The 13,374-nt window shown below is 41.6% G+C and overlaps 1 protein-coding gene across 2 annotated transcripts in view; it reads right to left on the minus strand.

Moving 5' to 3' along the window:
• MGAT4A (alpha-1,3-mannosyl-glycoprotein 4-beta-N-acetylglucosaminyltransferase A) overlaps window positions 1–13,374 on the minus strand; it is a 122,430-nt gene that overhangs the window by 88,547 nt on the left and 20,509 nt on the right. The gene's annotated exons all lie outside the window — the stretch shown is intronic.

The raw sequence follows: 13,374 nt of genomic DNA on the forward strand, positions 1-13,374 counted from the left end.
AATGCAATCCCTATCAAGCTACCAACGGTATTTTTCACAGAACTAGACCAAAGAATTTCACAATTTGTATGGAAATACAAAAAACCTCGAATAGCCAAAGTAATCTTGAGAAAGAAGAATGGAACGGGAGGAATCAACCTGCCTGACTTCAGACTCTACTACAAAGCCACAGTCATCAAGACAGTGTGGTACTGGCACAAAGACAGAAATATAGACCAATGGAACAGAATAGAAAGCCCAGAGATAAATCCACGAACCTATGGACACCTTATCTTTGACAAAGGAGGCAAGGATATACAATGGAAAAAAGACAACCTCTTTAACAAGTGGTGCTGGGAAAACTGGTCAACCACTTGTAAAGAATGAAACTAGAACACTTTCTAACACCATACACAAAAATAAACTCAAAATGGATTAAAGATCTAAATGTAAGACCAGAAACTATAAAACTCCTAGAGGAGAACATAGGCAAAACCCTCTCTGACATAAATCACAGCAGGATCCTCTATGACCCACCTCCCAGAATATTGGGGAAAAAAAGCAAAAATAAACAAATGGGACTAATGAAACTTAAAAGCTTTTGCACAACAAAGGAAACTATTAAGCAAGGTGAAAAGACAGCACCCTCCAAATTGGGAGAAATATAGCAAACGAAGGACAGACAAAGGATTAATCTCAAAAATATACAGCACTCTGCAGCTCAATTCCAGAAAACATAAATGACTCAATCAAAAATGGGCCAAAGAACTAAACAGGCATTTCTCCAAAGAGACATACAGATGGCTAACAAACACATGAAGAGATGTTCAACATCACTCATTATCAGAGAAATGCAAATCAAAACCACAATGAGGTACCATTACACACCAGTCAGGATGGCTGCTATCCAAAAGTCTACAAGCAATAAATGCTGAAGAGGGTGTGGAGAAAAGGGAACCCTCTTACACTGTTGGTGGGAATGCAAACTAGTACAGCCACTATGGAGAACAGTGTGGAGATTCCTTAAAAAACAGGAAATAGAACTGCCATATGATCAGCAATCCACTCCTGGGCATACACACTGGAAGGAAACCAAGATCTGAAAGAGACACGTGCACCAATGTTTATTCGGCAGCACACTGTTTATAATAGCCAGGACATGAAGCAACCTAATGCCCATCAGCAGACGAATGGATAAGGAAGCTGTGGTACATATACACCATGGAATATTACTCAGCCATTAAAAAGAATTCATTTGAATCAGTTCTAATGAGATGGATGAAACTGGAGCCCATTATACAGAGTGAAGTAAGCCAGAAAGATAAAGAACAATACAGTATACTAACGCATATATATGGAATTTAGAAAGATGGTAACGATAACCCTATATGCAAAACAGAAAAAGAGACACAGATGTACAGAACAGAATTTTGGACTCTGTGGGAGAAGGCGAGGGTGGGATGTTTCGAGAGAACAGCATCGAAACATGTATATTATCTATGGTGAAACAGATCACCAGCCCAGGTTGGATGCATGAGACGTGTGCTCGGGCCTGGTGCACTGTGAAGACCCAGAGGAATCGTGTGGAGAGGGAGGTGGGAAGGGAGATCGGGATGGGGAATACATGTAAATCCATGGCTGATTCATGTCAACGTATGACAAAAACCACTACAATATTGTAAAGTAATTAGCCTCCAACTAATAAAAAATGGAAAAAAAAAACATTAAAAAAATATGTACAAAGACAGAGTCAGACATGAATATAGGTATGTAAGTATGTACATATGTGTGAGAAAAAAAAACAACAAAAATAACTATATTTTCCAAAATAAAAAGTTTGATAGAGGAAATCTGCTCAAATCTCTTTAATATTTGGCTTAAAATACAGCTGAATTCTTGTATCTGTTTCTGCTATTTCTTGTGAGAGTGAAAAAGAGATGTAACCAAATAACATATCAATGTTATTAGAAAAACAGTCTTAACTTCATAAATCTCCTGAAAGGGTCTCAGGAACCCTCATGGGTCCTTGAACCAAACTTTGAGAACCACTAGTCCAGAAACATGAAAGCTTACGTACCCACAAAGTTAACATTGCTCTAACTGCTACTTTCCATTGATTAGTACTTTATTTAAGATTTTCACGCAGCTACATTCTATTAAGTAAGACTGATCTATTAATCTTCTTTTTTTTAAGCTATTCTTTTCCACTACTGGCAAAAGGGCCCAGGGCACCTTTATCTGTGTACTTCATTAAACAATCAAGTCTGGAACTGGACAATTACTCACATCCTTAAAGTCTGACTGGCAGTATTTCTAAAGCAGCACACACACAAAAAAAAGTCAGTTAGCTAATGTTCTGGAATAACCCAATGTTCTCAATTTAGTCTCCACTAATATGTCAGCCATGAATAATATCCTTTCAGAGTTAAGAACACCTCAAGCACAGATTACAGACAACCTCTGAGCAGAATACATTTCCTGCTTTCCAACCTGGAAAAATGAGATTAGGAAACTGTTTTAGGAAATGGATGCTGGTCAACTGCGCTGAACATAGAATAACTGCCCCAGGCAAGTCCCAGGGCCAAAGCTGCCAACTTTAATATACAAACAAGAGCGGCCACTGGCCAACTGGGCCACTACACGGTAGCCCTCTTTAGTTCCTATTTTAAAATTAGGTCCTTATTTGTAAAATCTCAGATGTTAAAGACTTTTTTAAAAAAAGACGTTCAATATGGCAAAAAACTTCGCAATTTTATGTGTATGTATTTAGACCTTGAAGGCTTCCCTGGTGGCTCAGATGGTAAAGAATTTGCCTGCAATGCAGGAGAGCCAGGTTCCATCCCTGGGTCGGGAAGATCCCCTGGAGAAGAAAACGGCAACCGGTTCCAGTATTCTTGCCTGGAGGATTCCATGGACAGAGGGGTCTGGTGGGCTACAAAACAAGGGGTTGCAAAGGAGTTGGACATGACTGAGCGACTAAACAACAGCAACAACTTAGAACTTGAAGAATCGCAGGTACGGTGGTTCTCTATGCTGGCTGAGTTTCAGAATCACCTGAGGGAACATTTAACAAATGCTCAGATTGGAACTTCTCTGATGGCCAAGTGGCTAAGACTCTGATTCTATTGCAGGGGGCCCAGGTTCAATCCCTGGTCAGGGAACTAAGCTCCCACACGCCAACTCGGTATGGCCAAAAAGTAAAAAAAAAAAAAAAAAAAATTAAATTAAAAAAATTGTTTTCTTAAATGCTCAGGGGATTTTTAACTTATGGCATAAAAGACTGAGGGGGCTCACAAATTCAATGCTTTCTCCATAAAGCAACTATAAAGCTAAAAGGGTTTGAGGGGGAATCCCACCATTTCAGTGCTATGGGAAATCAACCAAAGACAGAGCAAGCTGAGAAGAACTTATTCATGAAGATGACGGCACTTCGGGGGAAGAACAGAGTAAGTCTCTGACTGTCTTGACAGCAGTTGCCCTCTTGCCTCCCCAGCTATACGACTTCAGAGGTTCAACAGGGCAGAGGTAGGTCTGGACACGCGCAGGTTCCCTGAGGAGTGGGGGGTGGGTGTGGGAGAGCGACTCATTCAATTCAGAGTGGTGTTGGTCCAAGTGTCATCTAGAGGCAGATGCACAAGGGGGGCCAGAGGCCGTGCAAGCCTGAGATGCTGTTCTTTCTGGGGGAGCACTGGAGCTGGGCACTGCAGACCAGCCAGAGACGGGGTGGGGAGCGCTGGGCACTGAGACAGCTATGGGGGCTTCCAAGGCTCTTCACATCTCCCAGGCTGACAGGGAACTATAAGCATGCACAACAGAGACCAGAGAGGGGCCTGGCCGCCCACACACACCTGCACACAGAGGAACGGAAAGAGGCCAGAGGAGGAGAGGAGAGCCTCAGGTCTGACTGCCCCAGCATCCACACGCACCACCAGCAGGGCAGGGAGCTTACTGCTCCAAGCGCTTGAGCACAACCTCTGAGCTGCCTGCGGCTAGGCACAGTACTATGCAGACATACATGCAATCCCTCAAGGAAACCAGGCTTAAAAATAAAAACACACCAAGACAAAAGTATAGAGCATCAGTACTCACACTGTGGAGACACAGACTCGAGAGATTTAGTCCAGTCAAGGTACTGAACAAATGAGCAAACAAAACCACTACCACCACTGTCAAGGGTAAAGAGGAATCTAGAGCTGCAGCAATATACTTAAGAGAAAAAAAAGCATGCTCAGTTGCTCAGTCGTGTCCGACTCTTTTGTGACCCCATGGACTGTAGCCCGCCAGGCTCCTCTGTCCATGACATTTCCCAGGCAAGAATACTGGAGTGGGCTGCCATTTCCTCCTTTAGGGGATCTTCCCAACCCAGGGACCAAACCCACAACTCCTGTGTCTCCCACAATGGCAGGCAGATAATTTACTACTGAGCCACATGGGAAGCCCAAGTAAAATATACAGTAGTCAACAAATATATGCAAGACAAGCAAAGAAGAAAGGAAGGGTGACCCACAGGGAAAGTGAAAAGTGTTAGCTGCTCAGCAGTATCCAACTCTTTGCAACGCTATGGACTGTAGCCTGTCGGGCTCCTCTGTCCATGGAATTCTAGGCAAGAATACTGGCGTGAGTAGCCATTGCCTTCTCTAGGAGATCTTTCCGACTCACGGGTCAAACCTGGGTCTCCTGCATTGCCAGCAGATTTTTTTTTTTTACTGTCTGAGCCACCATGGAAGCCTGGGTGGAATTAAACAGCAGTCAATGGCAATGTCTCTGAGTATTCCCAGATGTTGGATTTAGCAGATGAAGATTTCAAAACAGCTACTATCAAAGAACTAAACAAAACCACATCTGAAGGATTAAAGGGAAGTGTGACAAAATTGATGCTATGAATAGAGAAAACACAGAGGAAGAAATTATAGAACAAAATGGAAATTCTGGAGTTGAACAGTAACTAGGATGAAAAATTTGTGGTAGGGCCTCAACAGCAGATTTCTGGTGGCAAAAGAATGAGTGAATTTGAAGTTTGAGCAGGAGAAATTAACCAATCTGAAGAACAGAGAGGGGAAAAAAGGTTAAAGAAAACTGAAGAAAGCCTTATAATATGAGATATCACCAAGTACACCCAGACAGAGAGAGAAAATATGTAGAAAATCAATGGCTTTCCCACAAACTGAGGAACACAGGGGGACTTCCTCAATTTAAGAACATCTACAAAAATTCTACAGCTAACACTGAACTTAATGGTGATCAACTGGATGCTTTACCACCACGATCAGGAAAAAGGGAAGGATGTCTGCTCTCACTACTCCCTATCCAAGATTATATTGGAATGAAACAGGAAAAGGAAATTAAAAGCACTTGTACAAGGACTTCTCTGGCGGTCCAGTGGCTAAGACTCCACGCTCCCAATGCAGGGGGTCTGGGTTCAATCCCTGGTCAGAGAACTAGACCCTGCATGTCACAGCTAAGACATTGCCTGACACAACTAAGTTCCAAGATCTCACACACTGCAACCAAGACTTGGCACAGCCAAATAAATAAAAATGATTATTTTTTTAAAAAATAAATAAAGGTAATTGTACAAATTGAGAAGAAGGAAAAGTGGCTTTGTTTGCAGATGACAACTGTCTATGTAGAAAATCGCAAACATCAACAAAAAAAAACTCCTGAAAATAATAAGCAGTCATAGCAAGGTTTCAGGTTACAAGGCTAATATACAAAAACCAATTGCATTCTTATAGACCATCAACAATTGGAATTTGAAATTCAAAACACAGTACCATGTACATAGCAGTCCCCAAAATACAGAGATCTAACAAACTATGTCCATGATCTCTACGCAGAGAACTACAAAACTTTGCTGAAAGAAATTAAAGGAGATCTAAATAGATATTTCTTGATATCAGTTCTTCCAAATTTAATCTATACAGTAAGATATCTGTTCTCCCCAACTTAATCTACAAAGAAAAATCAATAAAGCCAAAAGTTAGTTCTTTGGTAAAAATCCTCCCAAAGGAAAAAAACCCAGGCTCAGATGGTAATGAATGCATGACTGGTTCAATATCATAAATCAATTAATATTTCATATTAATAGAATAAAAGATAAAAGAACATGATTTTCAATAGATGCATTAAAAAGCAATTGACAAAATTCAACAATTGGTACTTCCCTTGTGGTCCAGTGACTAAGACCCCCACACTCCCAAATCAGGAAAGCTGGGGGTTCAATCCTTGGTTGGGGAACTAGATCCAACTTGCCACAGCTAAGAGTAAAAGTTTGCATGCTGCAACTAAAGACCCTGCACGTTGCAACTAAGATCCAGAACAGAAAAATAAAATATTTTTTAAAAATCCAACACTTCTGATTTTAAAAACTATAATTCACATCATATTTAATGGGAACATGCCATTTTTATTCAATATTGTACTGGATTGTCTAGCCACTACAACACAGAAAAATGGAGGGTTGGGGGAGAGGGGAAGGAAGAAAGAGAAAAAGGAAGATAAAATACATTTTAAAGGTTTCTAAAGGGATAAAGGCAACAGGTAATATACAAGAATATAGGACTCCATAGCCATACTGGCTGCTAGAAGATAGTAAGAACATTTTTCTTTTAATTCAGAAGAAACATAATTTTCAACTTAAAATTCTTTACCCAGTCATCAATGAAGTGTGAAACTAGGATTTTAAAATATTCAAACACGGACCTATTCAGGAAGCTGCTGGAGAACATGCAAAGGAAAAAAGCCAAGAAAAAGAAACACTCAGGATCTGCAAAACTCTCCCCAGAGGGTGGAGGTGGTGATGCTTTATTCCCTCAATCGTGCCCAACTCTTTTGCAACCCTGCAGACTGTAGCCCACCAGGCTCCTCTGTCCATGGGATTCTCCAGGCAAGAATCCTGGAGGAGGTGACCATTTTCTTCTCCAGGGGATCTTCCCGACCCAGGCATTGAACCCAGGTCTCCTGGACGGCAGGCGGATTCTTTACCACTGAGCCACAAGGGAAGCCCTTCCCAGGAGGGAGACAAAGGGATAACGGTGACCGCAAACCCAAAAGCCAGTTCTGCAGAGGCCTGGTGTGTGACCAGTCCAGACTGGAGAAGGACAGGGAGTCTCGGGAAGGAAGTAACTGGGAAGAAAATAAAACTGATAACTTATCTGGTGTACAAAAAGATTTGGAGAGAACTACTGACAGACATATGGCACAGAGAACCAACTGGAATAAAACCGCACTCAGAAAATGATACCAGAATCAAAACTGTTTAACACCGGGGAAGCAAAAAGTTGTACACTAAAGGAAAGGTACACAAACAATACGTAGCTCAGAAGGAAGATATATGTATTCAGTCAAATAATGTAAATATGGTGTCATGATTTAGCTAAAAACTGTGATGTCATTACACTGAAGAATGAGAAAGAGGAAATCAGAGCTAAATTTTCATCTATAATAGGAAGTCCATATATCATGCCTAAAAGATGTCTAAAAAATTAAGAAAGTAGTATTATACACACACACATATAATTTATAAATATGGAACTGCCAAAAGAACAGCCAAAAGAACTGAATATATAATAGGTTCTTTTTAAAATTTAGGAGATTTAGGAAACTAAGAGACTAAAAAGAAATGAAACTGGATGTTAGTCTTCCAATATCACCTTTCAGAGTTATCAAAAAAAATTTTAAACTATGGGCATATTTTACTTTCATAAGAAATTTGACTCAATTTAAAAGCACACAACACATAAACATGCAGCAATAATACTGCTTTCACTGAAGGACCTAGAAAACACGACTGGGAAGATCCACTCTGCGTTACAGGAGGATGAGAAGCAGCAAAAACCGGAGAAAGTCACCAGATAGTAGAACTCGGAGCAGAGCCCGCCGAGAAGAGGAGCATGACGAGGATCAGAAGGCCACACCCTGGGAGAGCTGCTAGGAGGCTGAAGGCATTTGTGTACCAATTTCTAAGATCAGGTCACCAGCTGACATACTTGCTGGAAGGTGCCATGAGGATGGGCAGCCAGAGAGTACGGGACTGCTGAGCCGCTGCCGCCAGAACCCAGAGCAGATACAGTTGCGGCAAAGGGGGCTAGGGGAGGGACAGTCACAGGAGTAAAGAAGGCCAAGAACCCAGGGTTAATATTAAGTACTCAGGATGGAAGATGAAGATGAACTAGATCCTGGAGACCTCTGACATGTCAGGATGAAAAACTCAAACCCGCATATAAAATGGGTCTGTCCTCATCTTATACAACCTCTCAGCAGCATTCCAAATGGCTGATGACTTTTCTCCACCTGAAATCACTCCCCTCAAGGGAATCTTTCACACCACAATCCCCTAATATTCTTCCTACTTCACGGCTTTTCCTGCTGCACTTGACCTCAATGATGGAGTGTGCCAGGACTCAACCCTCTCAGTTTTCTCGTCCATCCCCACGACTCTCAGTTTGTCCATAACATGGACAATAACACTCAAACTTCTTTGTTTTTAGTTTTTGTATAGGAGTACAGTTGATTTGGGGGTTTGGGTTTGTTTTTTTTTTTTTTAATAGGTGTATAGGGCTTCCCAGGTGGCGCTTGAACTCGCTTGCAAATGCAGGAGACTCCAGAGACACAGGTTGGGAAGATCCCCTGAAGGAGGAAATGGCAGCCCACTCCAGTGTTCTTGCCTGGAGAATCCCATGGACAGAGGAGCCTGGTGGGCTGCAGTCCACGGGGTTGCAAAGAGCTGGACACGACTGAAACGACTTAGTACACATCACATAGTGGCTTTGCAACGCTGTGTTAGCTTCTGCTGTACAGAAAAGTGAACCAGCCATAGGTATACATGTGTGTGCTAAGTCGCTGCAGCACCCATGGGTTGCAGCCCGCCTCTGTCTGTAGGCTCCTCTGTCCATGGGCTTCTCCAGGCAAAAACACTGGAGTGGGTTGCCATTTCCTCCTCCAGGGGATCTTCCCGACCCAGGGATCGAACCTGCGTCTCTGGGGTCTCCTGCCGTGGCAGGTGGGTTCTAGAGCTACCTGGAAGGTCCCCTCTTCTGTGGACTTCCTTCCCATCTAGGTCCCCACCGAGCACTGAGCAGAGTCCCCTGTGCTGTATGTAGGTTCTCATTAGTTCCACACATAGTACCAATAGCATATATGCGTCAGTCTCACTTTCCCAACTCATCCCTCTTGGTATCTATACAGAAAAAAAATTTTTTTTTTTTTTTTCCGGCCACACCATCGCAGCTGCCAGTAACACCCAAATTTCTATCTCTGGCCTAAGCACCTCGTGTTTATCACAGAACTCACAGTGGCATCTCTACCCTACCCCCTACGCCCCCATCCTCTCCCTATGCCTCACCCGTGCTCGCTTTCCATGATGCTCTTTCAACACGCCAAGCTCGTTGTTGACTTGTACACATCCTGATTCTCCTGCTGGGACTCCCCTCTGCCTGCTTCTCCGGCCTCTTATCACTCAGGCCTCAATCCACCTCCGCAGAGAGGCCTTGTCTGACTACCTGTATGCAAACAGGCGGGCCCTCGGGTCCACGTCTGTCACTGTCCGACCCGTTCGCGTGTTTCACTGCCAGCATTAAGTCATCGAGTCTGCTCAGCTGCTCCACTATCACCGCGCAACCTCTTCCCACTGAGCATCTCTGTTATCCACAGGCACTATGGCAGCAAGGATGTGGACCCTGATGACCACACCTTGCTGACCACCACACTGCCAGTACCTGGTGAAACACTGCCTTGTCCACATTCAACAAACACGAGGTGAATAATAAATTAACTGAGCTAAAGAGACAAAAACAAGCAATCTGAAGAAAGCTACTTTCAAACCAAAGAGCAATGTGGCGACTGGGGTTAGTACATGGCCTTCAAGATTGAATTCATCACCAAGCAGTGAAAGCCGTTAACACTCATTGGTGCATTGTTCAATTACTCAGTGACAGTTTGCACATTAACTTCTGGCCAGGGTATCAAAAGAACACAAGAGGCATAGTTCACATGCAGGAAGAAACGTCCCTTACAGAAGGTGACAAGGTCATCTGCAGTGTTCTATTTCTACCTTACCTTTATCTTAAGTTTTCTGATAAGGAAACTCCAGTGATCTTTACTCTTTTTATCAATCAGGTGAGAAAGGGTACAGCTTATTTCCCTTGAGAAGAGAGTTGATTAACCTTCTAAATTGCAATCAACACACTAAAAAGTAACTTCCTTTCATGACTGCGTCAGCACAAGCTTGCCACCACCCAGGGAACAATTTCCCCTTCTTGCTGGTTATACTTCCTTCTTTAGGAATTAACTGCAACCCTGGGTCGGTTCTACGCAGAGTTTAATGAGTGCACCGGATCACAGGCTCTCAGGTACACAGGTTCATAGTGATTCTGAGAACCACTGAGAACTTCACTTCCCATCATGAGCAAATCAGTTTCCGTTTTGCTCGAACGTGGCCAGTCATTTCCTTTGTGCGTGCTAAGTCACTTCAGTCAAGTCTGACTCTCTGCGACCCTATGGACTGCAGCCCGCCAGGCTCCTCTGTCCACAGGTTTCTCCAGGCAATAATACTGGGGTGGGTTGCAACTCTTATCCCAGCCTGCTACTAGTAATAATAATTACCCCCTTGTTCATCGATTTGGACACTAAATTATATGATCACCCTAACTGTTGAGGAAATAAATGATGCCCATTAAAAATATTATCTACAGTTGAACAACTGATAAGTAATCTTGGAACACTCTGACCTTAACGAAAATCAACAAGCAATAAAACTCCTATGACTCAATACCAAGAATAAAGTGTATGCAAGCATTGAAATGAGGACTACAATGCACATGTTGAAGACGTCAATCAAATGAATAATTCAGAGGTTTTGCTATCATGTGCTAAACGTTGTCTACCGTGTATACAGGGACAGAAGAGTCAAGGCAAGTGTTGAATGAACAAGGATGGACATGTTATACAGCTAGTTCAGAAGAACTTGGACCAATCTTACTAAGAACAGAACAGTGTAAAAAATGACTGTAGAGTAACATCTGCAAAAATGATGGCGTAGGGAGCTCCAGGTGTTTATGGACCTCAGAAACACTGAAATGATGTGATTAAAGAAAAGACAAGATGCTATTATACATGACTTGTGTAGTACTGTTACACAGATCACTATACAATTTGTGTAAATGTTACGAAACACAAAAAAGTTATGTCTATACATACATATAATTTATGGTTATTAACATACATAAGTTAATGTATAAAAAGTGGACTAGAAAAGCACATAGACATGATATAGTTTGCCTGGGTCAAGGTAGGGGGCAGAGTAAAAAAATGGGTGAAAGATTTTAGAGAAGTCTGCTATGCTTTAATTATTAAAAGTTAAAAGACTGGAAGTAAATACAGAAATCTAGGGGGGATATTTCTGTATCATTCATTGTATTTTTTCTGTATACTTTGAAATTTTCAAAAATGGGGTCAGGTAGGGTGGGGACATGGTCACTGTCCTTTAAGAGACTCACTGTCTAGACTCAATCCTAGTTCATTTTTGCTGGCTGCCAGCAGTCACTGCTTCTTTTTATAAATATTCATGCTCTGAAAGTACCCAATTAACGTTTGTCCCCAAATGGCAAGTTCTGTAATTGACAGGATCCACGTTTTTGTCCTTGGAGGCGGAAAAACAAAACCTGTTTGCTTACATTTTACCTTCAAGCACTTCACCCAGTCTTCAGAATTTCTCCATGAAAACGAAAAGCAAAAAGAAAAACAAAAATCAAACCCAAAACAAAGCCAGAAAGTTAATGTGACTTTTCCAAAATCCAAGAGTAAGCTCTAAGAGAACCAAAGGCTCCAGGCTCTAGTTTTTATCCAATGATAATACTGCCATTGCTCCTTAGGAAAAGAAAATACTATCAACAGCATCTTAAGACTTTTTAAATATTCTTTACATTCACCTTGCCTTTCAGTTCTAAAAAGGAATCAAGTCCTACTCTGCCAGAGGAAGGCTGGTCATTTGTCATCTCCAGAGTTCTTTCTGGACCTTCTGTTAATCCAAATATTTAAACATTTGTTACAAGTCAAAAATTTCACACATTCCATGATACACCTGACCTTCATTATAACTCACTCCCTGAAAATGGTTTTAAAGTAACAAGTTCCACGGTGCAAACTTACATTTTCTAAATACCCATAAATCTTTTTGCCAGCTGCCTTAGGTTTACCTTAATCAACTCTGTTATAAACCAAACTATGTAAGTCAAGTCTAGGACATTCTCTGTGATTTACTCAATGTCAAGGTCCTTTCAGCTAGCACAACTGCAATAGCCTGCTTTTTAGGTCCATAATAAAAGGAAACATACTAAACTTGATGTTTGATAAAACACATTGACTATGTGTTTTATTTTCATCAAAATTCCCCAGATTTATGTGTCCTCTGCATCAGACCAATAAACCTAAAGTCTGAAAGTTTAAGATTCTGTATAATTATATCTGGGGAAAAAGAAAAGGTTATAACCATCCTAAACTACGGCAACATGTTTATATGTTATAAACAACTTTATATAAAGTTATAACAACTTTAATATACCAAAATAAAACCCAACATCATCAGTCAAATGAACACATACTTCTTCAGCAACCAATAACATAGACACTACAATTTAAACGGAATTTGCAACAGATTATCTGCATGACCTAAGTACCCTTTAACTAAAGGCAGAGTGAACTGACTTTGTAGCTGAAAAACAATCAAATCAAACTTGAGTTTTTCCTAAATTTCTTAAAATTGAAATCTCATACTCTCAAAGAAAATTCCAACATAAGTGAATAGGGCTAGAACATGATTAAATACTACCAAAGAACATAGTATTTTAGAAAAACCACATGAAAGGAGCCATATCAGGTGGCCAACAAAACGGGACTTCCAGAAGCTCCTCTGTGGAGACTGTTCTCTGCTGCCGTGGGCAGTGGGCTTCAGGTGGTACAAGCCACAGCATCAGACACACCCGGGCTTGGATGCTATCACTCCCCAGTCACATAACAGAACGGGATGAAGTGATTTACTAATTGCCTGGGTGTCTTCACGTCAAACATGGATTTCATACTCACTCATTTCCCTAGAACTGTGGTGAGGACTGAATGAGCCCATCAAATGGCATTCTTTACCATTCCCAAATGGCAACTCTGTGCTTATCTTCAGTTTTGAAACTACAGGCTTATTTCTCCTGAAACAGCAGCAGTAAATAGCAATTGTTGTTTAGCTATTAAGTAATGTCTGACACTTTTGCAACCCCAGGGACTGTAGCCCATCAGGTTCCTCTGTCCATGGGATTTTCCAGGCAAGAATATAGAAGTAGATTGCCATTTCCTTCTCCAGGGGATTTTCCCAACCCAGGGATCAGACCCACATCTCCTGCATTGCAG

The sequence above is a fragment of the Cervus canadensis genome, chromosome 5 (assembly GCF_019320065.1).
Source record: "Cervus canadensis isolate Bull #8, Minnesota chromosome 5, ASM1932006v1, whole genome shotgun sequence".
Taxonomy (NCBI): domain Eukaryota; kingdom Metazoa; phylum Chordata; class Mammalia; order Artiodactyla; family Cervidae; genus Cervus; species Cervus canadensis.